The sequence below is a fragment of the Crassostrea angulata genome, chromosome 3, assembly GCF_025612915.1.
Source record: "Crassostrea angulata isolate pt1a10 chromosome 3, ASM2561291v2, whole genome shotgun sequence".
Taxonomy (NCBI): domain Eukaryota; kingdom Metazoa; phylum Mollusca; class Bivalvia; order Ostreida; family Ostreidae; genus Magallana; species Magallana angulata.
The window spans coordinates 58,123,753-58,148,000 of record NC_069113.1 but is presented as its reverse complement, the minus strand read 5'-3'; the positions used below and the strand labels follow the sequence as shown (position 1 = coordinate 58,148,000).

Here is a 24,248-nt window from a genome sequence, read left to right as displayed (position 1 = left end):
ATATCACAAAACCGTCGCGACAGAAGCAAGACGTCCGGGGAACAACTCAAAGACGCAGTCAAGTGCCTCAACAAGGACCTCTAGGGAAATCAAAATATAAATCTAGTTATTCAGGAGAACATTTTTCATCCGGATAACATTGACAGAGAAAAACTAAATACGGTAGACAGCAACTATGTGGTCCCTAGTATATTGAAAAGGACCAATGGTAGAGGACTTCAAAAATAAAACCGTCTAGATTTTTTGGGAGTCAGTGAGGAGTAACCTATTCAAGGAGACTGTCAAACATCCCATCCGTGCACTTCCCCTGTCCCGGGCTCTGACATGATCCCCGTAAACCAAGCCATCTGTTTCATTGTCTGGTTCATTACTGGAATTTCTCTTGATAAAGGTAAGATAGATATATATATATATATATATATATATATATATATATATATATATATATATATATATATATATATATATATATATATATATATATATAATCAAATTGGAGATATATTCAAAATACTTGGATCTATTCAAAGGTTTCTATCTGTACATTTGTTTTAGGAGGTAATTCTCTTAGTTTCAATTAATACGATTTTCATGTATAATGTTTTATAATCAAAGCAGACCATAATTTAAATTGTATAAATTTCTAAAAGACTTAAAAACCCATTTTCATTACGGGTAAAAGAAGACCATACAAAATCCATGAAATCTTAACAAGCAGCTCTCCAGCATAAAAAATTCGTTTAAATAAAAAATGCAAAATCAATAGAAATAGTGTTTTATGATGTCGAGTAATTTCCTTTTCACACAAGGACACTGTTAGGAACCGCCAGATCGCAAGTCCCGGTTCGCGGATCTTAATCAGTTAATATGGCGTCGTCAAGTTCTGATTCATCAAATAAGTTCGTTTAATCAATACGCACGGATGTGGTTAAGTGTAAGTTTATAAAATAAAATATATAACATAGTGTATTCGAGAAAAATGTTTGCAGACATCAAAAACATTATCGATCAGAATCTTACGTGCTTTAGGATTTTTTTTTTTTTATAAATTACGTATACCGATATTTACCTGTAAATCAAAGTGAAATTGCTTCAAATGCTTTATAATGATGTTCTGGAGGCAATGCGTGCCACGCAGGGCAGCATAGTAGCATTGAATGTTTACTGTGTCCGATGTTTTCACTAGATAACTATTACATTGCTGGGTACAAGAATACGAAAGACGAATAGGGCCACTTAAAAAATATTTTTATCTCGTAATTACGAGAAAAGATCTCGTTATTACGAGTTAATTATCTCGTTATTACGAGAAAAGATCTCGTAATTACGAGAAAAGATCTCGTTATTACGAGTTAATTATCTCGTTATTACGAGTTAATTATCTCGTAATTACGAGAAAAGATCTCGTAATTACGAGAAAAGATCTCGTTATTACGAGTTAGTTATCTCGTCATTACGAGTTAATTATCTCGTAATTACGAGAAAAGATCTAGTTTTGAAATGGCGCGTTTCATTATTCTATTCTTTTTATATAAAGTGTATGAACTACTGCAATGTCTATTAATATACACTTACTTAGCATGATCATCGTTTAAAACGCATAATTTGATATAAAATCGGACCAAGCAGTTTTAAAGAAATTTCAGAAGAATTAGCAAAGCAAATTGATTAAAAAATTCATTGAACTGTATGTCAATAATTAAGAAGGATACGTGTTATTTTTTTTTCAGACTCCAAAATGTTTATATAAAATCAATTATTTTCAATATACATGTAGGTTGTGTATGAACATATAAAACACAAATTCGGGTAAATCCTGTGTATCCATATCCATGACTGAAACTATTAGTCATTAAAGTTATCTGTAACTAATAAAACTGTGTTTTTACGACTAAAGGACTACCTGGTATTTACTTCGGAGTGGGATTATAATATATATAAGTTGAATAGAAAAATTACATAAAGTTCTTTCCTTTTATTATTACCAGATAAAATGTCGAAACCAATCATTTTGATATGTAGAAATTAATGAATAATGATCGTTGTTATTTTTAAATATTGATCAAATCTTTTTCAGAAACGCACCATTTTATATAGATCTTTTCTCGTAATAACGAGATCTTTTCTCGTAATAACGAGAAAATTAACTCGTAATAACGAGAAAATTATCTCGTAATAACGAGATCTTTTCTCGTAATTACGAGATCTTTTCTCGTAATAACGAGATAACTAACTCGTAATAACGAGATCTTTTCTCGTAATAACGAGATCTTTTCTCGTAATAACGAGATATTTTCTCGTAATAACGAGATAATTTACTCGTAATAACGAGATCTTTTCTCGTAATTACGAGATAAAAATATTTTTTATGTGGCCATATTCGGCTTTCGTACAAGAAGCATGGACGCGGTAAATTTGTATGTATTTGTATCTTCGTACATATTTTCCTATATTAAGAAGTTCATCTTGTTCATGCATCCGCTGGTAAAAATAAAAACCGCTGCATCTTTTGTTATCATTTTGTTATTAGAAAATATTATTATTTGCGAAAGCGCCGTTAAAAAAGTAACACAATATGAAAGCGCTATAGAGTGAACAATGCACATCAATAATGTATGCATATACCGCAAAGCTTATTTATAACATAAATTAATTATTTATGTTTTCGACCGAATTAAAGATTTATGTGTCCAATTTTTTTTTATTTTAACAAGACATTAAACCTGACATGAATTCATAAAAACGCATTATCTCCCTTTTATCTCCGACTACAGCCATATTTTTGTTCTGGGTTATCGCTACACACCTCCTATACAGGGCCGATAACATCGCACATGCACAAACCCCACACTGTGGCAGATCGAGCAATGTCCATGATCGCATTGATTTTAGAAACGGTGTGTTTTTGTAGAAACCGATGGAAACGATGTTACGTAGTTACTTTCTTGCAATTACCATCATTTGTATACTGGATGTAGTTCCGCTGGGGTCTTCAAAAACAAGAAGACGTTATGTACACTTGTTCGATGTGCATTCGAAGTAAGTTATCTGTTCAAAATAATACGGATAACTTATTAATTCTCTCAGAGAATAAATATATTTTGTGTTTTATTTATTGTAGTTCCCTTTATTCTTTATTTCAAACATTTTACTGCAATGTGTAGTTCATGCAATTAGAAGTCCGTGCAACCTGAATGCTTCGATCGGCATGTTTTTATACCCCCCGTGGCAGTGGAGGAGCGATTGAAACTAATATGGCGACCAAATGCTTTTATGAATTCACGTCAGCTTCATATCAATAGTAATCCATATAAATTAGACTAAATAACAATTCCACGGCTTTTCGGCTTACTGTCATGTTGTACAAAGAAATGATAATTAAAACAAAACCAAACAAAATTTGATTTGATTTGAACATTTTTTAATTTGCAAATATAATAATGCAATTATTATATTTGCATAATAAAATATTATGGCAATATGCAATGCCTATGTAAGCCTTCTCCATAAAGAAACTAAACGAAATTTAAACCATCTCCAATTTTGATTTTAATTTAGTCTTACACAGTATCACACTCTTTAAAGTTAAGATAAAATATGTAGATTAGTCGAATTTAAGATCTTTCCAAACGTCGTTGTGGGTAAAAACTTCTTGCAGTTCCTGCTATTTTGAAATTTTGATTCGATCTCTTGTCCTTATTGTCGACCATCGTTAACAATTAAAGATTGATAAAGGGCAATGCCTAAAAAAAGGTTGATTGTACGACATGCATGCATGCCTAATAAAACCCAATTTGTGTCAGTCTTGGCCTGCAGCGTCTACATGGTGGACAGAGTGACTGATGACAAACTGACCGCCTCCAGTATATATGGTAGTAGTTATACTGCCAACAAAGCGAGGCTCTCCAGTAACGGATGGAGTCCAGATGCTTCTAAGTCCAATCCATGGATACAGGTAATGCATATTTGTAGTTAAACTACAGGTAATGTATATTTGTAGTTAAACTACAGGTAATGTATATTTGTAGTTTAACTATCAACAAGGCGAGACTGTACTGTTAGTTTTAGATGATAATGGTTACATGTAAAGTTATACTGTTCATACGGTGACGTGTATTCGAGATGATAATATAAACAGGGAAATGGATACTTATACTGTCCACAAGGTGGGATGCATTCTAGATGAGAATGGAAACAGGTAAATGGATAGTCAAACAGTCCACAAAGCGAAACTGTACTCTGTGTATTCAAGACGATAATGGCTACGGTTAAAGTGTTAGTTATACCGCCAATAAGACGAGGTGTATTCTAGATGATAACAGATACAGGATAATAGGTAATCATACTGTCCATAAAGTGAAGTGTACTTTTGATAATTATGGATACAGAAAAAAGTAGTAGTTATACAGCTCTCAAGGCGAGACTTAGTATTTTAATTAGTTTATCCGAATTATTACTGATAGTGATCCATGGATAAACGGTTGTTATACTGTCAACAGGCCTATGGTCTTTGTAATAAATTGATTGATTCCAGATAAAAACCAAGTCCTATACAATTATAAACGACAGGTATAAGATCTATAAGATCCTAAAACACCGATATTGTCGGCAGCACCGAACCTTTAATCGATAAAAAATGCACACATCTATCACTTACTTATAAATGTCAGAAAACATGACAAAATTTTTAAAAAATTTTCAAAGAAAAGATTTTTGATTCTGATTTGGACATACGTTTCCATAAGCTTTGTATGTAAGTTGTATCATGCTTTATCATTTCTGACATGGGCCGAAGGAAAAGGTTTTTTTCATGTAGTGTTAATTTTGTAGGGTCAATGCTTAGACCAACATCAATTGCAATTCCTTTAAAGGCCCAAAGTCGATTTTGATTTATATTAGTTTTCACAAAAAACAAATATAAAGATATTATTCAAATATGATTCAGACTTAATACTTAAGAGGAACGTTGAAAAATATAACTCATCAGAAATATATTCAGGTTGATTTTGGTGAACCTATAACCATAATGGCAGTGGTAACAATGGGACTGGCAGACACCGCATTAGTGGAATTCGTGAAGAAGTACATGGTTAAGTACAGCAACACAGCCTCAACTTGGAGCACGGTGTCAGATGGTACTACTAATGTAAGTCTTTGTCTCAAATTGTAATACAAAGAAAGCAAGGCCTGGTCATATTCTTCCAAAAGCTGTATTTAAGGAAGGAGTCTTTTTATTATCAAACATACTTCTTATAATAAGAAATGCATGAAATTCTGACACAGTCAAACGAATCATATTACTTAATGATTCTATCAGTTTAATTTAATTTGACCTTTTTGTTTTCGGATAAAGGTCAGGTCAAGGTCACTACCTTTTTCCTCAACGTAAAGAGTGATAAAAATAAGTGTAGCTCTTTATAGTTCTGTATAACATTTGTTTAAGATTTAAAGATTCAAATCTTCAATGAAATCATAGACCATGAGAGTGTCTATCAGCTTATACTACTAAATTGGAATAAATATTTATACTAAAATTGATATTGCTTAGCCCGCATTTCCTCTAATTTTCTTAAATTTTGAAGAAATTTTGATTATTTTTTTATGCTTCCAATAATAAAATATTTCTAATTTTTATGTATTATGAAGACTTTATATAAAGATATAAATTGACAGAAAAGCTAATATATTGACCGTTTCATAAGAGAGAAAAACTGATTTTAGTGATTTTTTCACAAAAATCAATGTATAGAATGGGCGCTTTAAAAAGCTTATAAAAATGTTATTTGATAGGCAAATCATATTTTAAAAACATATTCTGAAACCCAAGTATCATATTATTAGTTCACATTAGTAAAAAAAAAATCCAACATTATTGTTATTGTTTTTAAAATGCTAAAACAGACTCATTATATATATATAATCTGCAGCAATTCTGAATTGCGCAACATGTGATATTTTCCTACGCCAATATTACGCCAAAAATATAGTCCTTGTTCCATTCTAAACATTTATTACATTTTTCTATGCCAAGTTGTATGATAGTAAAAAAGAAAGAAAAATATACTATTTTAATTTCCTTTCATCTTGATTTAATGAACAGTTAATCAAATTTACGTTTGACAAGTCGAAAACCAGAAAAGACTCCTTCCTTAAGGTGGAATAACACACTTAGAAAAAGTCAAATTAACAGGAAATTTTTTGATAATGAAAGAGATTATGATAAATAAACTGTACAAATGTCAAAAAAGCGAAATATTTCCAGTTGGGGAATAATAAATGAAAATCTAAAATAATTATTCCAGTAAGTAAAAACAAAAGCCCCTGCGGGATTCGAACTCGGGATTTACCGATAACAAGGCCGACACTTTATCCACTCGGCTATGGAGTAAGTTACGTATTTCATTCCATAAAATCCTTTTAATAAAACGAAATGTCGTTTCGATCAGCATTCAGTCATTTTTATGATGATGTGTTATTTCACTTTAAATTAATATGTTGTAATTAACTTCAAATTCATGAATATCAAAGCATATTTACTTGTCAATGATCAGGAAATTTTAAAAATCAAATATAAACTAATGAACAATTTGTTCACGATTGATAATCACAAAATGTCTTGAAATTTGAAAAGTAAACATATACATTAGTGTTTGCAAGTATGAATGCATCTTAACAAATTTCTGGGAAATATACAGAAGGTTAAATTTGCCACGTTAAATTTAGAATATACATATCCCTATGTCATATTTCTGATAACAAAGTTTTAACGTTAATTCTAGTTAGGTATTTACATTCCATACATTTTTGTGCATGATAAGTGTGTGAAAGCTACCGCATATATCCCACGATAAAACAGACAAGATACTCGAAGGTCGGCTTCGGCCGATCACTGTTGTGTCCATATGAGGCATCCGGCAAATGCTTCCACCTGCACACACATTCCGCTTGCATAAGTAGTTCTCGTAAAAACTTGAAGCTTTGGTTTAGTATTTATATAACATTTTACTCAGTTTTATTTCAACTCATTTACCTTAAATGATGCAAACATACATAAAATACAGTTCGACTTGTAAATTCAAGATTGCACATTTTGTCTCACGCGTAAGAATTTGATCGAAAGATTCATTCAGTAATGCAGATGACGTCGATGAACAGACCTCGATCATAAGAAGATGCTCCATGAACTGACCTCGATCTATTGATGTTGCATAATAGTAGCTTGGAAGACGACTCGATTTATAAACAAGGTTACGTTATAATGCGACTTCAATAGCAAGTTATGATGGCATTCAATGTTTTTCAGATGCATTAAATTATTTTAATACAACTCTTTCTTTGTATACGTGTTAATGCTCTTTGAAGAGCCCTACTCAGTATTCTGAAGAAGAAGATACACTAACATTTAATAATTACGTTAAAAATATAAAACTAGACAAGGAGTCTACGAACGACTTCCCCCAAATTTATTTCAAAATTGAAATTGTTGACAGTTTATAATGATGAAATTATTGTGTACAGATTCAAAATATTCTATATTTTGTAAAAACACAGTGCTTTTTTAATTATTTTACTTCAAACTGATCATGTTGATTGCTTCTAGCTATCTATTATATCTTTATTACCGATCATTCCTTTAAAAGGAATACTTGTTTTTCAATACTACAGAGCATGACGATGCGACTTAAGTCCACGTTTATTTAATGCTGAAAGGGGGAAAGATTGAAAGAATTAGTTACACCGGTTTTTTTTTTATCAGACCTTTGGTAAAGTTTGATTAAACAGTTTGTCATTTAAACATCAACATTTCTAGTCATGTATTCATTATCAATATATCTACGTCTCCTAATACAGGACTTTAACTAGAACTGGTTATAAATGAACATCAGTGCAGATCAATGAAGAATGTTTACTTAGGGGGTCTATATTCATTAGTTTTAAAAAATGTGTCAATATCAATAACGTCATTTCTTCCTCCCAGTATATACAATGCGTACAAAATAACTTCCAATTCTTTTTTAAATTACGATTTGATTAAAGAAATAATAGTTCATGAAACCTTTAAATGTAGGTCATGAAATGAAAGGCCAACGCGAATATGGATATAATTATTGGCATTAGTGCGCAAAACACCTCAGGTGGTTGCTTTCAAACAATTTTTTTAACAACGATATTAACTCCAGTCACAAAAAATTTGTACGTGAATCAATGACAGTTAACAAAATAAATAAAGCTCCTGTTCTTATTTACGAGATAAAGAGCATGAATTTGACTTTAAGATTTCAACATACTTCTTATTATTATCACACTCTGATGCTAATATTGAATATTTACATTTGCAAATATGCTTTCTTATATGAACCAATAGTATAGCGAAAACGTTCAATTCTGTGGGAACTTATTTATGACACCACAATTATCATTGCGCACGCTTATCGTTTAACGGTTGCAATATTGTAAACGTAAAACATCGTTATAAATGATTATGAAAGATTTGCCATTCTCAAACGTGAATAGAAGAAATAGACACCAATGTTAAAAAGTTCACTGGGATATGAACTTGGTTATAGGTTAGCTGGTACGTGATCAAAACTTCTGCGAAGCCCTTTGACCAACCAAGTTCATTTAAACAATAAAATGCTTTCTTTGGGGATTCATTCGGGGTATGAAGGTAGCGACATTGCAGAAAAAATACATAACCCGCGTTTATGTAATTTTTTTCTGCAATGATCGCTACCTTCATAACCCGCATGAATCATCAAAGAAAGCATTTTATTATTTATATTAACATCTTTCTTTTAACTAATTAATAAATTGATTATGAAAAGTTGGTAAAATTCACTAAATTACTATTAAACAAATGTACATAAGTACGTTAGCTAATAAAAACAGCCAAATCGTCTCCAGTGAGACTGTGAGACGACATCATGATTATTTCCTGCAGTCCGTGATTTTTCCTAGGTCGCTGTAGGCTTCGACCAATCGAAAAACAGGGCGTGTCAATTTAAGTCCTTCAGTATCTTGTCAGTTTCAGCCGTTGTAGATTTCGACCAATCGATAAACGGGGCGTGTAGATTTCAGTCTGGCTGTTTCTATAGAGCTATGAATTAAGGTGGATCCCTACTCAGACGCGTCATCAATTTAGCAGATATAATAGGCTTTAAAATCGAAAACGATATTTGTTCGGATTTACCGTTTTTTCCCTAATTTTTAATGTTTAATTGATAATTCTGAATTTGATAGAAGCAGTCAAGTGTAAATAATGTCTACAAGTATATAAATGTTTTGATCTTATTGAGCCCAATAGTTGAAAATCTTGAATTTTTGTACTGAGATTTTAGTACGTTTGTGTTTATATATGCAGAGGAAAGGTACTGTTTATCCAAAAAATTAATTTGTACTCAATACATGTAGTTTTGAAAGAAGAATTTTAGGGTTTATCAAAGCAAAGAAATAAAATGCTGTTTTCTGATGTATTTTTAAATTGTGTACGTGACACCTTTTTAGCTGCATTTGATAAGGGGGTATATGTGTTCCAAAGGTCGTAGAAAAAAAAGAAGCATGTGAAGTCCTATATTTTTTTTTGCTTTTTAGTTGCAGTAGACATAAATCTAATATTTTAAAGTTTAAAACATGGTGTTTAACCATAAAATTTTTAAGATAAGTTCAAAAATGTGAAGTTATGTAAAAATTTTGAAATAGCATTTTTGTAATATTTCATTTAAAAATTCAATTTTAATCAAACAAATAATGATAATCACACTTGTTATTACTTTCTTACATTATTAATGATAAAATAAAACATTTGAATCTTTGTTTTGCTTTGATATTTTTTTAATAAGGGCCAAATATAAATTTGGTTTGAAATCAAGTGATCGAAGAAGGGGGTATGCATCTTCTGGAGACTCTAGTGATAAAAGTAAATAGTTAAGGCATGTATTTTTGGGGCTTTTTTATAACGTAAGGTATTATTCTACTTGATTAATGAAAAAAACATTACTTTAACCACAAAAATCCTGAGTAGGGACCTATCTACCTTAACTATATGTTTCCGTAAGAAACAGAGGAAATAATACTTAGTAGATGTAAATATATCCAAGTGAACCTTTAAAATTGATGTTTATTTCTTAATTGAAATGCCACTGATACATTAATCAGAAAAGGCAAGGAAGTTTTAAATCTATTTCTTTCATATTTATACATATAGTTGCACATGACATTATTCTTAAAACAAACAAAAAATCGTTATTAGATATAAAGATTTTTTTTTGCAATTTTTGTTAATGAATATAGTTTTCATCAATTTCAATAGGAACTTTTATTTCTAAATTGTGTACGATTGTGTGTGCCTCATACATAAATTCCAAAATAGAAATTGATAAGAAATTTGTTCAATAACCATTGCCCAAGAGTTTTTTAAAACAATATTTTATTTAACAAGATTGAATGGGACTATGCATCATGCACAAACTATTTTTGCATACTCCCTGCATGAACATCAAATTGAAAATATCAAATATTAGAAAAAAAACTCAGAGTATAGAAAAGAAAACAAAAATATAGGGACGGACCTAGACAGGATTTGGCCTCAAAATTTTAAAATTTTATTTTTCCATTTTAAATTTTTAGATTTGATTTATTTTATTTACTGCATTTTTAATGTCTCATCGCAATTTGAAAGTCAAAAACTGTGTTACAAGCAAGATACAAAGTTTGAATTTTTCTTTGTTATGTAAATACAATTCGAGTCTTGTTACTGTTTACGTATGTGAAGTATTGATATAAGATTCGTTCAAATGCTTCTTTCTTCCGTTGATAATATTATTTACGAACACATTGAATTGTATGCAACGAGCTATTTGGTTAAAGAAATGGTAATTTCGTACTGTACATTTGTAAACTTATATCAAAAATTCAAATTACACAAGTAAACAATTTATATTTAAACAAGAGGCCCATGGGCCACATCGCTCACCTGAGGAACAATAGGTGTGATAAAATCAGCTCAATGGAGTCATAATACAAACTATCTGGACAATATACAATAATTCATGTAGATCCTGTATAAATAAAATCCATTTTCCCCTGGATATTCTTATGTTTATAATCTTTAGTCCCTTTTCTAACAGGATGATTTTATAGTCATATCATGTGTTGAGTATTGCAGTTCTCAAAAAGATCCCTAACAATAGTTTATATATGGGATATAAACGTACAGTAAACTCTCAACCTTCTCGTGAGGCCAAAGAATTGTCCTGTGGCCAAAGTCTTAACAATTATAAAGAATCATCTGGCTGATTAGTTTCTGAGAAGATTTTTAAAGATTTACCCTATAAATTCCTTTGTTAAACTTTGACCCCCCCCCCCATTTTGGCCCCACCCTACCCCTGGGGATCATTATTTTCACAACTTTGAATCTACACTACCTGAGGATGCTTTCACACAAGTTCCAGCTTTCCTGGCTGATTAGTTTCTGAGAAGAAGATTTTTAAAGATGACTCTGTTTATTCCTATGTAAAACATTGACCTCCCATTGTGGCCCAAACCTACCCCCAGGGGTCATGCTTTTCACAAATTTGAATCTACACTAAATGAGGATGCTTCCACACAAGTTTTAGCTTTCCTGGCTAATTAGTTTCTGAGAAGAAGATTTTTAAAGATTTACTGTATATTATCATTTGTTTAACTTCAATCCCCCTTCACTACCTGAGGATGCTTCCACACAAGTTCCAGCTTTGCCTTCGAATTAGTTACTGAGAAGAAGATTTTTTAAGATTTACTGTATATATTCCTATGTTGAACTTCGATCCCCCATTGTGGCCCAACCCTACCCCCGGGGGTCATGATTTTTACAACTTTGAATTTACACTACCTGAGGATGCATCCACACAAGTGTCAGCTTTCCTGGCTGATTAGTTTCTGAGAAGAAGATTTTTAAAGATTAACTGTGTATATTCCTATGTAAAACGTCGATCTCCCATTGTGGCACAAACCTACCCCCGGGGGTCATGATTTTCACAAATTTGAATCTTCACTACATAAGGATGCACCCACACAAGTGTCAGCTTTCCTGGCCAATTAGTTTCTGAGAAAAAGATTTTTAAAGATTTACTTTTTATATTCATATGTTAAACTTTGACCCCCCATTGTGGCCCCATTCTCAGGTGAGCTAAAAAGGTTAAGTTTACAATTCAATAAGTTTGTTTCTGGAAGAACAGATTTTGAAAATTTTCGTAATAAATATTTACAATTTTTTTACTTTTTAAAGCGCTAAGCATAGCTCAGCCCTTTATTGTCGTTAGACTTCAACTTCCGGTGCATCGAATAACCGCCCCCTCTAAGCAAAAGTATACATCATTTAAACTGGTTAGGGAACCAGTTTCAGGGGTTTATGCACATAACTGCACGGGCTATTGTGAATCTAATTTACGGGTTATTGTGAAATTAATGTACGGGGCTTACATACATCATTGCAGGGACTGTCATGCAGTGATGAGGAAATATAGTGCTGAATATAAGCTGAAATGCTATATACATATATCTGTTATATACATACAGAAGCTGGGTTAGCGCTTTTCAATACTATCAGTACTTTGATTTTATCTTTAGCTTTTAAGATCTGTGTACAAACATAGAATTGTTAGCAAATCTCTGTATCTTGCTTATAATTCGAAGCAAACACTCAAAAATGGTTAGTAAATAGAAATTGTTAACAATTAAACACAAGAAACATGCACTACATGTATAACAAATAAAGAACACAATTTATTTTTTCAAAATGAATCATATATATACATGTATATACCTACATATTTCCGTAAGCGATATCAAACTCTATTTAAAATGAATAAAACAGAGAAAATGTCGAGCATCTCAACAAAAACCTATTGCATTAATCTACCATTACGCAAAAAATAATGCCGAATTACCGATAGAATGAATTGTATTTCAGTACTCCTACATCAGATTTTGCTTAATATGCGCAGGTAAACAGTTAACGTAACTGTTTGATTTACCGAAGTCTCTGTTTGATTTGATACGTAAAAATCACGAAATACAGACGACAGTTTCCATGTTACAAAGCATAAATAATGAAAACGAAACGAAAATCAGAACAAGCTAACATCAACGTCATGTGTGAAAACTGTCAACGCATTGAAATATTTAGCCTCAATTTACTTCACAAAATCGGCACCAATATATTTTTCATGTTTCAAAAATTTCCCTTCATACGCGAACTGTTGCACAGCAAGCAAATTCGTCATAGTCAGATCGACCCTTTTTCGTATAATGTCATGGCTGCTTTAAACAAAGAACCTCGTTTTAGAAGTATGGAATACGAGTCTTGGTAAAATGGGTAAGCAAAACCGGGCCGTGGCAAAATAAAAGCCGGGGCAGATCGGCAATCGTCAATTCCAAATACGCATTATTTTGCAGCAATATTTACAGCAAATACAAATATACTGGTCCATCAAATATCCTGAAATTTTAATGAGATTGGCAGATTAATAACTGCTTATCTTTTGTTTTGCCCAGGCCAAGTCTTGTCTACCCATTTTACCGGATGCCGAATTCGAGGCTATTAAACTGATTGAAACACGCCTTTCCTTTATTATTATTTTCGTAATAACTCAGATTTGAAACAGAATTAGACCTTAATTTTTGCAATTTATATTTTCCTTCCCATAAGGATAATTTATGCTAAACTACGTTGAATTGGAATCAGTAGTTCTTGAGAAGAAGATTTTTAAAAATGCACCCCCCTTTTTCTACATTTTCAAGGTTTTCTCCGCTTTGAATACAGATCGGACTTTTATATCTGCAATTTATATTCGCCCTCCCATAAGGATGCTTTGTGCCAAATTTGGTTGAAATTGGATAAGCGGTTTTAGAGAAGAAGTTCAAAATGTAAAAAGTTTACAGACGGACAGACAGACGGACAGACGGACGGACGGACGGACGGACAGACGGACGACGGACAAAAAGTGATCAGAATAGCTCACTTGAGCTTTCAGCTCAGGTGAGCTAAAAACAAAAAGGAGAAAAAGGGTCATCTCTCGATAAAGGTATAAACACTTTAAGCCTCTTTTGTTGCAATGAAACTAATTTTTGAACATATAAAGAATTGAAAACAATTTCTAAGCTGCTTATCAGCAAAAATTATTTGATTATAAGGACAAGGTCATTTTGATATTTGAAATAAGCTATTATACTTATAATTCAAGGAGACAGAGATTGTTAGCAAAGATCACGAAATACCCTCGAATTATTCATGAATACGACATAAAAGGGAACTAGAAACGATTTGAGATTAATATTTAAATATTTAATGAATTTCAGATTTCTTTGTTTAGTTTAGAATGGCTTATATATGGGTTTTAATGCCTCGTCAAAATTTGAAAGTCAAATTTTGTGATACAAGCAATCTGTTCTTTGTTATGTAAACGAAGCTCGAGTCTTACAGTAGTGAAGGAGAAACTTGAGAGTACTGTACAGCAATGTACTACAGAAGTGGTGTGAATCAAATGTTTATGCTAATAAACTGTAAAGAATTATTAGAAACATTGAGGTCACAAAATCTTACCAAAGTCAATAGCATCAAAACTTACCATTTTCAACGCTTTATTCAACCATTCCAAACGACAAATCAAAATCTTGGCATTTTGATATCATCGACAGTTGTTTTTTTTTTCAATAAAAATTGAAGTCGTAGAAATGCTTACCTTGTCATTGGAAATCTAAAGATAATTTTGTTAAAACCCATTCTGATTGCACACACAAGTACCCTGAAGTTGAAATTAAAAAGATGCTTGAGTTTCTGATAGACATTATCTATTTAGTTTTTGGTAATCAAGTCTTCCAACGATCTGTCGGAATTTCCATTGGTATCAATTGTGCCCCATTGTTAGCAGAATTTAATCAAAAACTTGTACTTGAAAAAATAAACCACTCGCTGTGGCCTTCAACTCAACATTCTGGTATATCGATGACGTATTATCAATTAAAAATTGTTATTTCCATACTTACGTCGACTCGATATATCCCAGTGAACTTGAAATAAAAGATACCACAGAGTCTGCGTCATCTGTTTCATATTTGGATATTTTACTGGAAATGTACATTGATGGTAACCTTACAACAAAACTCTATGATAAACACGACGACTTCAATTTTTCTATTGTCAACTTTCCTTACTTATGTAGCAATATACCTTCATCACCTGCATATGGTGTTTTCGTCTCAGTTAATTCGATACGCAAGGGCATGCTCTTTGTATGAACAGTTTCTAAGGTTAGGCAAACAAGTTGATAAAACAGGACTATCAACAGTCTCGTTTGAAGTCATTTTTTCGTAAGTTCTATGGTCGATACAACGACCTTGTATACAAATACAATCTCCCACTGGGTTGCATGCTGTCTGACGTTTTTCATACTAATTGTTAGACCATAATTAATTACCTAATTGTCTTTGAACTTTTCCGTTTTTACCGATTACGACAAAGAGCACACGGCGGGAGCGACCGGTCAGCAGAGGATGCCCTCTACTCCTAGGCTCTTGATCCTACCCCCAATGTAATGGAGGTCCGTGTTTGCTCAAGGTTTGCATTTTGACCATCACAAACAATCCAAAATCAACCTTTCGTTTTCCCCTTTTTTGACATTTTCCCGATTTTGACATTTCCCTCATCGATTATGACATGCCAATTTGAGCACACGGGTGTGACCGGTCAGCAGGGGATGCCTATTCCTCCTAGGCACCTGATCCTATCTCTATATTTTTGGAAGTCCGTGTTGCTCTGCTTTGAATTTGTATTTCGTTTTATGGAGTTTTGAGATGGTTGACGATTTGTGTTTGGATTTTTTTTTATTCATTCAAATGTTTCTTTCTTCTGTTGATAATGTTATTTTCATTATTTTATTTCAATCATGAAAATTCTTAAGAGTTGTTACAAAGGTCAAAACACTTGTCCAACAGCTGGACCTTGGAATTGTTACTTTTAGTTGTTTGGCGTTCATATTGAACTTTGTTCTGTTATGTGATATTTTAGGAATGCTTCGTCAAATCAGTAAAAACAATCTTAAATTTGTATGTACGCCAAAGAGAGTTTGTACCTTCCAACCAATGGCAATAAATTTTTACGTTTGTTAAATGGTTTGGTTGTTATTCACAGCTGCTAAAATCTTAAAAAACGGCTTCGATAGTCTAGTCAATTTTAGACTACATGTATACCAACCTTTGTATATCATGCTGTGAATAAAGACATTGGAAAATATTCAAGTTATAACTCAATTATAGATTGGACAAGTTTGTCCTTCAGTTAGTGCATACACTGTAATGGCACACCATGGTGATACAGCGTGGCCCGAGTCTTTTAATAATTGAAAATAATATTCCCGACATAGCACCAAGCCATCGTTTCATTAAAAAACTCTGATAAACCTATATATGTGAGAAAATTGACAGAAGATTACAAGCGATTGCGTTTTTACAGAGGATATCTCCAAAGATATTTTGTCACGTTTTTTATTCACTACCGATTTCACGTATTATACACTACTTGTAGCTAGTGAGTAAGAGGTTAAAGGTAGTTAGAAATGCTTGAAGAAATGTTTGGCGTTTCTTGCAACGTCATACCTACATAAAACAGCAAAGAAGGGTTTTGTTGTTTGAATGTTTGTTTAGCTCAATCATTTTTTGATACGGCAGCCAACAAGGTAGCTGCGGGTTTGTCACACCCGGTCTGAAAAAATGCGAATAGAAAACATAGGAGCTACAGTGCCACCTGTTGAAAAAAATTGTATATCTATTGCGCACAAAAATCTGCGCTAGTTTTGGACTGATTACTCTTATTTATACGCAACTTCTGTGAAAGACCGGGAGCCACAGACCTGCAGCTACCTACAAGAAAACTTTCTGACTCATGCAATGGTATACCTAAATGCTCAATATTTTAAAAATGTTAGTTAACTATCTCTTGACAAGATTGAAGGAAATGCAAAAATGTAATGAACTGTAACTTAAATTGAATTTAACTTAAGAAATATATTTCTTAGTTTTGGCTAATGTCAGATAGTTAAGGTTTTGAAAGGGGTATATTTTCTACTTCTTAAAATCTAGGAATGATAGCAATTACTATTATACCAAAGGAGGACAAATGAAGGGAATATTTACAGATCTGGAGACTAATTTCACTTTCAAATTTATCATATAAACTTAAATCAGCATGCATTGCAAATAGATTAAACAAGTATGGAATCATTTCAATGAAAACCAAAAAAAAATTCTTAAAAAGCAGATTTATTGAGGAAAATATTAGTTTTGTATTATATTATTTAAGAAGAAAATATAAATCAAATACCAAGAGTACTTTAACTTAAAGATTTTAAGAAGGCTTTTGACTCTATCTCATGGTCTTTTATGTGTAAATCATTAATTCTTTAAATCTGGCCCAACATCATAAAATGGGTAAAACACTTTATACTGATACTAGACAATGTGAAATTTAAAATGGATTCTTTTTTCTGAAATTTTGAATATTGCCGTGTATGTTGACAGGTGACCGAATTTCACCCTATATATTTGATACTTGTGTAGTAATAATGGATATCACAAGACAAATTTTAAATAGAAATATTAGAGGTTAACATATACAAAAATAATAATGGTTGTTCCAATATAAAGATGATACAAAAATGTTTTAGATGGAACAAAGAAAAGTTTAAAAGCAGCTTTGGATCTTCTTTTTCAATTTTGAAAATATTCAGGATTAAAACCTAACTTTGGAAAAACAAAGGCAATTTGGATAGGATCAAAATCTGGAAGCTGTAAAATGCTATGTTCAAGTTTTAAAATACAATGGACAAACGATGACTTCAATGCATTATGAATTAGATTTAACTCAAGTCTTACTAATACTACGGAAACAAATTTGAACAAAAACTTGCATCAATCATCAAAAAAAGTTATGACTGAAATTTACGACAATTGACTCCTTTAGGAAAAATAACTGTCGTAAAGTCACTTTTACTACCCAAATTGACCCATCTGCTTATAATATTAACTATAATCTCTATATAATGGATAACAACTTTAAGTTTATTTTTGTTGATTTTTTTTTTCAATTTTTTTGGAATGGAAAAATAATATGAATTTAACAAACATTAACAAACATTGTTAATTCAGAAATACACTGGTTGGGTGGAAGGGGAAGGGACTCCAAATGTACACAAAGAATCGTATATCAAATCACTCAATTTAGCAGGATTCAGAAGAATTTTACAGTCTACAGATGATCTACTGATTACTCATTTTGGTGAAATTACAAAAAGAAGTCTCAAAATTTTTGCAGATGGGATCTGATGACCCCAAAAAATTTCAAAAATATATTCATTATTTATCTTGGAAAGAATCATTACTGTCAATTAGTGAATACATCGACACAAAAGTACAAAAACGTAAAATACACAATAGGCTCCTGTGTGGTTTAACCCCGAGATAAAATGGATAGAAAATCAATATTTGAATATTGATGTATTGCATAAAAATGGTTGATAAATGTATCTGATATTTTTAATGTAAATGGAGAGTTCATCCAGCTCTGTGATTTTGGAGTGGCATGTGGTGATAATGAACAATGTTCAAAATCAAAAGTCCGAAGAAAGAATACAAAAAGAATACAAAGAAGAGCTAGTATCCTCTGCTAACTGGTCACACCCGTTGTGTGCTCTTTGTCGTAAACGGGAAAAACCCTGCGGACAATTACATGATTAATTATGGTCATATATATGGTCATACAATAAGTATGAAAAATGTAAGTCAGCATGCGACCCAGAGGAAGATTTTAAATTCACCATTTACCACTATAATTTGACTTAAGACCTTTGTTTATTTGTGAACAATGTTAAAGAATGGGATAAAATGTCGCTTTTTTACCACGTTTTGCTACTAATTTTCTTAAGAACAAAGATATATACATGTATGTAATGTGTTAGTTAGTGACATTGAAACGAGAGTCAAACACGGCAAAAAAAAAAGGAAAACCCTACTGACCTTGATGATTCTGTATGTTGAAAAGCAAAATATAATGCATTGTTAAATGCACAAAGACCGTTAGCTGCTATGGCTAGAATATTTCAACGAATTTTAGGAACAAATATGTATATATTTATATTTATATTTATATTTATAACAAACAACAATAAATATAGTTTATGCACCATTGAGTCCAAGTCAATCAAACGTTAACAGTAATAAGAGTAGGCCTAAACAACTGTGGATGTAGTTCAAACACTTCATATCAGTATACTGTCACTTTAATGTTCATTTTTCTTTGTGTAAAATCATGTTTTGTGTACAATCATGTTTTGTTAGACAAAAGAAAAAAATTAATGTATGGATTTTGTTAGCAAAGAAATAAATTTTTTTTAAATAAAAAAATGCTCGTCTTTTACCAGTGAATTTAAAACTCAATATACTCTCATTATTCCATTAGAGAAAAAACATATGTTACTAAAAAGATGTTAGATAAATTCCCTATAAGATAGAGCATGGTTGTTTACTACATCACCTGTATACAGGCACGTAGCATCAGGGGGGCCTGGCCCCCCCACTTTTTCTCGCAACAGCAAATTTTTTAAAATTTACATATAAAAAAATGAATTATAATGGAGTTGGCCCCCCCACTTTTTTGGAAGTTAGTAAAAAATTGGTATGAAAATTAGGAAATGCGTAGTGAAATTGAAGTTACCGGCCCCCCCCCCCCCCCCCCCCCCCCCCCCCGCCACGGATTAGGAATTTCATGATTTGGAGGAAAAAAAGATTTGGTAGGAAAGAATTTTTTTTTTGGAGCTGAGTCCTTCCCCCCCCCCCCCCCCCCCCCCCCCCGGATTAGGATTTTGAAGATTTTTGGAAAACTTTAAATTTCCCTTTTTTTGCTTGTCAAGATTTTTTGGATGGGTCTGGCCCCCCCACTTTCAAAAACGATGCTACGTGCCTGGTATAATGTATTTTTTTTAATTTATATTATTTTTTGATAATTTTCCCCCTTGATTCACCATTCAAATATAGCTAATATGCATGCATAACTAAGATTGAAAATTATCTTAAAATGATAATTATTAGTGTATGTTTTCTTGACTTTGTACATTTTGAATTAGAGTGTGAGTGAATGAGTGTATTTGTCTCTTCATTTTTTCTTCAATTATTAATAAAATAATTTGAAATCTTTGAGAAAATATAAGTAGTAACAACATCAACTCGACAACACCTGGCTTCAGGATCATAAAACTTAGACATGCTCACCTTTGATCTAAGTCTTACTTTCATGAAAGGAATAAATAATGGAAAAGTACGAATAAACCCTAAAGTGAGCTCATCCAATTTTATGGCCCCGAACCAGAACACATTAACATATCATTGAGCCCCTCCTCTTACGGTTTTATGAGATCCGGATTCTTTTTTAAATATCTCTCTTTAAATGGATCTTCATATCTTTTGGACTTTTACATTTTGCTTACAGGAATTTATTGCCAATTCAGACCAAACGACAGCAGTGACCAATGTTCTACCCAGCCCAGTAGTGGCCCGCTATCTCCGTCTGTACCCAACCGCATGTAACGCCTACTGCAGTCTCCGTTTTGACGTCATTGGGTGTGAAGGTGATATATTATCTTCTGGTCAAAAATTTGTTAGTACTAGGTTAAAATACGAGCAATGTTACTTGATTACATCTTAAAACATATTTGTTACAGTTCCATTTATTCATTTTTATTAATAATATACAAATATTTAGTTTACATGCGAGAAAAAGTTTTTATTCATTTGCAATCTTCTTAACTTACATAATGCTTTACAAAAGATATTCCAAATCAATAATTCTTTATTACTTTAAAAATAAAGATCGAAGTTATCAAAATCAATACGACTATTAAATAACAAAATTCGTCCTACATGAACAAATTGCGCTGCTCAAAATTCAAAGATTTGGGCTAGGGTTTGAAACGCTCATGATTCATATCCCTTCTCTTCAATGCCACGATACAAAACGAAATTCATAACAAACTTTAAAAGCCCCAAACAGTTTGTATTTTGTATTCCATTCGTACATTTTCCCCATATTTTAAATGGGTGAAAAACAAAAGATCTCATTTAATCCTATAGCATCGCAAGCTATGATGCTAAACCTTTTAGAAATATACAACATTTTGGTTTATAGAATGCAGTAGGTCTTTAGATATACCCATACAGATGTGATTGTCCAGATGCCACAAAAAATCAAGATTAAGGTTTAGCTTTCTTTAACAGTGCCGAGTACGACGACCTCTGCTACAACTACACCTGTCCAAACTACAACTACACCTGTCCAAACTACAACCACACCTGTCCAACCAATAATTACAACGACAGATGCGCCAAGTACTACTACCACTTCTCCTGCTTCCCCTACAGAAACAAGCATCTCAACGCCGCTAGTATCGACTGTGACCAACAGTACGCAATCTGGACTGTGTCCGTGTGCCTGCACCCAGACCAGTTTCTCCACGACTCAACAGGAACTACAGGAGAGAATAGACGACATTGTACAAAAGTTGACCGTTCCTATAAGGACCACATCAAAATACGTCAGAAGCAAGACATCAGCACACGATAGCCGACCTGGAGCAGTGTATGTTGGATCTATTGGAATCGTCATCTTATGTGTTTTTTCCGGTTTTATTGTTCTACCAGATCTCTTTACCGTGCTCCGTTATTTTTATTCAACAATGGAGAGCAAATGTAATGTTAATATTTTCAAAAAGTGTAAGTCATTTAAGAACTATGTATAACCCAAATGATTGTTTTTATCTTGGAAACCTTATCCGTTAAATAAAAAAAACCTTAGGAGTTCACCATGTTAACCGGATGGGCACCATGTATTTGCCTTTGTTCAAAACGTTCTTCTATAGACATAAGTTGTTAATTTTATGCAATTTATTGGGAAACTAGTTTTTAAGTAAAAAGGCTTTTTTTTTACATAAAATTAGAAACGTGTATTGGGGAATAACTTTTGGTGATTGCGCCATACTGATGCATTGTGGTTTTTGTGCAATATAGATAAGGACTGTAATATAGTGACATTTTCACTGCACTGAAGTACAGGAATAGCAGTTTACCTTCACTAGGTGAGAGTATCATATTGATAATCACTTATCGGCAAGTCAAAGTAAGCTAAAGGATAATATCTGACACAAGAAGAAAAGGTTCACTTTATGGCGTCATCAAGACCTAATTTCTAAAATAGCTAGTCTAACAGCTGAACGACAAACGTTAACTCACCTACGTACGTGGAATTGTACACATCATGAGAATTCAAGTGAAGGCAGTATTCAAAAGATGAGGAGAAATATTGTCAACTTGCTGTTTTAAATCAAATGAGGATCAGGATTGATGACTCTGATTTATAGATTTATTTTAATGATATTGCTGTCGTTCTGTTTTAAATGAATATTTAGTCCACTTTTTGTTTGTTATTTTTCATTCATTACTCTTTTTGGCGTCTTAATACTCTTCAAACAAACACTTGTTAGAATTTTTCTCTTTTAACTAAAAGTTATCGGAATGATTTTGCAAATTACAAATTATCATATAGAGAGAGAGAGAGAGAGAAAGAAAGAGAGAAAGAGAGAGAGAGAGAGATCTGCTAGGGCATATTAACGTAGGTTTAACTATTTTTGTTTTCATCAATAAACGCTAGAAAAGCGATGGAGAAAATTTATGTACATATAACAAACTAACAGTTATCATTATAATGAACACCATAGCAAGTTATGTGAGGAAATCTGTTTAGTACAGTGTTTAGACAGACATGATACGATTTTTAAATGTGTTTTAATGTAATTTTCATCTATTTGTTTGAAAGTTTACACCAATATCTTCCTACATATATTAGTTAATCTAGACTTTCAGAATTTCAACCGCGAATAGAAATTCATTTTGGAACTTAAAAAGCAACGTACAAAGTTTAACGTCTTGATGATTTATATGTTGAATTATTTAACGATTATGCTTTATACATTGTACTGCTCGGCTAGCTTAATCATTTTATTGACAAAAAGCAGCAATTATTATATAATATATCATGTAAATTAATATGTATTCTGTAACTTACCAAGATACAGTTATATAAAAATAGATATAAGATACAGTGAAACCTTTTAATCTTAAAATAATGAATGTATAAAAAGTAAATTCAATATCCTGTCATCGATTTTATTGAACAGTACGATGCATATCACATACTTAGTCTGTTTCATCCCTTCTCTTAAACTGATTAAAGTAAATCAATGCTCATTTTATGGCAATTTTCATGTTCACTATTAATTCTTTGACGGTAATTTTACTCTTTCACTTCCTTTTGTAATGTAAGATCAATGTAAGATGTAATGTAAAATTCCATAGCAAAATCATTCTCTAGTTAAAAGATCATAGATTAAAGCTCTGCAGACTCGCAGGGGTTTTCAATTATTTGATTTTTGTGCTTTAAAAAAGGAATTATTTTAAAACTTTCCTCCACCACATGCGATCGATTACACCTAGGCAAAGATCTCGTTGATTTTCCGAAGGCTTTAAAGGGACCTAGACACGATTTTAGATAAAAATATTATTTTCGATCTTTTATGTATAAAATGGTTTATATGCTCATTTTGAATGAATGACCAAAATAAAATGTTCGTATTCAAGTTATAAGAGAGATACAGAGGTATGAATTTGATGTCATGTAAGCAAAGCTCGAGTCTTATATTTGTTTATTTGTAATAAAAAGTATGAAATTACCATTTCTTTGACAAACTGGTTAACCGATTCAACGTGTTCATGATTAATACTTTTAACACATTTGATTGAACCGTATACCAATAAAACAAATGCGTAACAAATGGCAAGACTTGAGTTCTGTTAACTTTACAAAGAATTTCAAACTCTATATTTTGCTTATAACGCAATATTTGACTTTCAAATTTTGACAAAGCATTAAAAATACCCATATTAACGATTTAAACATTAAAATTGGAAAACCAAAATTGAAAACTGTAAGCTCAAATCGTGTCTTAGTCCCTTTAAGTTAGCACGACTCCAAATTGCATTGTCCGCATTGTTTCTCTATCCTTAAGGCTAATCCTACAATCTCTATGTAAGCTGCTGACTTCCGAACACTCTTTATACTAGTATTCAGAAATTAAAAAATAAAGAATTTAATAGGCTTGATCATTATGGAA

At 32.2% G+C, this 24,248-nt stretch overlaps 1 pseudogene; it reads left to right on the top strand.

Moving 5' to 3' along the window:
- Window positions 1-19: 19 nt before the first annotated feature.
- Window positions 20-22,941, top strand: LOC128178812 (uncharacterized; annotated as a pseudogene).
- The last annotated feature ends 1,307 nt before the right edge of the window (window positions 22,942-24,248 follow it).